We start from the raw sequence: 373 nt of genomic DNA, 5'->3' as shown, positions 1-373 counted from the left end.
GATATCCATAATTTTTTCAAACTATTACAAAATCATAAATCATCCTTAAAATTAATGGTGTAATATACCACAAATGTAATACCTCGAGTTTTTATGTACTAAACCTAGGAAAAGATAGCTCACAAAGTTAGTTTTCTGATGCTTCAATCCTTGTCTTAATATGATATCGTGGAAAGAAGTTACGGAAGATTTTCCTTAATGACCTGATTCACTGTTATGATTATGACTCAAGGTAACGAGTCGTAACCACTCGTGATGAGTCATCACGAGTGAGTCATAGTCACTCTAGTAGATTCCTCGAATATATCCAAGTAACTATGACTCCTCACTATGATCCGTAATCAGTGTCTTCGAATCCTATGAAAGGATTTGT

Source organism: Capsicum annuum, chromosome 2 (genome assembly GCF_002878395.1).
Source record: "Capsicum annuum cultivar UCD-10X-F1 chromosome 2, UCD10Xv1.1, whole genome shotgun sequence".
NCBI classification, from domain to species: domain Eukaryota; kingdom Viridiplantae; phylum Streptophyta; class Magnoliopsida; order Solanales; family Solanaceae; genus Capsicum; species Capsicum annuum.
The sequence above is the reverse complement of the archived record's forward strand: the minus strand, read 5'-3'. Positions refer to the sequence as shown.